Raw genomic sequence first — 1,375 nt, 5'->3', positions numbered from 1 at the left:
TAGCAGCCAGGAATCCACATCCACCTTCCAAAGCAGACCTAGAAAAATAAAATCTTACCAGATTACTTGTCAAAGCCACATAGATGCAACAAAGAATCATTTAAAGAGAGAGGTACACATTAGGAATTTTAATTGTGAAAATGCGAGTCAGTGTTATGATACTCTTGTTTCATTTCAAAAAGAAAGAAAAGAATCCTTTTGAGTCAGGAATAAAAAAGCATATGGAGAAATCACAACCTATCATTCTCCACACACAAAATATCCCCCCTGCCCCTAAAAACCCACACAAAATGGAGAACAAGTCAAAAATGGAAAACACGAGTGACTTACGGAGCTGTCAGACATTTCATGTTGGTAGAGTTGATGATATGGTCTAGGAATTCTTTCTCATCTTGAATTGTAGTGTTGACAGCAACCTGCGATGAGGTGTGTTACATACAGGGATAAAAGTTAACCAAGTAATAGCAAGCAGATAACTGGTGTAAAATTTAATTAAAGAGGACGCGTAAGTGCAGGAGAATAATCATGTGAGTTTAGCCAAACAGGATCAACTAAAAAATGGCGGGGAACCAGAATCTGAACTGTGCCAGTAAAATTATGATCATGGCATGAACGGGTCTCATTGTCCTTAACCAAATGTTTCATACCCAATCTTACCTTGAAAAGGTTAAAAGATTGTTTGTGCAGACACGAAGTGAGACAAATTAATAGCGTAAAAATTTCTATAAATTCAAGGAATCAACATATTTAATATAAAGAATTATGATTAAAAAACATATTTAATATAAAGAATTAAAAAGAGAATCACGTACTTCTATTAACCTTGAAAAGGCTAAAAGATTGCTTGTGCGAACACAAAGTGAGACAAATTAATCACGTAAAAATTTCTACAAATTCGAGGAATCAACATGTGCAATATAAAGAACATGAAAAGTAACTGCCTAGCTTGCTACCAACTACCAATATGACAAAACATACTACTTGGCCCACAGACCTGTTTCTTCAGATAATTGTTTTTCAGATTACCGCGCCTTGCAATTTCTAGCGAGTATTACATGCCATTTTTTACAACTAAAATTACAAGACACTGCCTGCGCAATTCTCCAATCATCCATGAGAGCTTTTATAGCATGTTAAAAAGGTTTCTTATATGGTGCAAGCAACAAAGATTCACACAGCTAGAATGATAAAATAACTTTGACAACTGAAATATTGGGTTCTATGTCCCTGAGATCATCATAGGGTTGCTTAAACTTACCTGAAAATTGAAAATAACGCAAATTCCATTCATATGGAAATTAAGGAGCTGGATAAATTAATAAAGATAAAGCTGATTGCATTCTACCTTGTTTTCCCACTCAAATTCTGCCCACAT

The 1,375-nt window shown here is 34.9% G+C and overlaps 1 long non-coding RNA gene across 1 annotated transcript; it reads right to left on the bottom strand.

Moving 5' to 3' along the window:
* LOC140966376 (uncharacterized) lies at positions 1-1,375 on the bottom strand. Its single transcript, XR_012173337.1, has 3 exons — positions 1,346-1,375; positions 331-416; positions 1-38 (listed from the first exon to the last, which is right to left on the bottom strand). It is a non-coding gene; the product is annotated as an uncharacterized lncRNA (long non-coding RNA).

Source organism: Primulina huaijiensis, unplaced genomic scaffold (assembly GCF_012295235.1).
Source record: "Primulina huaijiensis isolate GDHJ02 unplaced genomic scaffold, ASM1229523v2 scaffold205762, whole genome shotgun sequence".
NCBI classification, from domain to species: Eukaryota; Viridiplantae; Streptophyta; class Magnoliopsida; order Lamiales; family Gesneriaceae; genus Primulina; species Primulina huaijiensis.
Note: the sequence above shows the minus strand (reverse complement) of the source record. Positions and strands in the feature narration are given on the sequence as shown.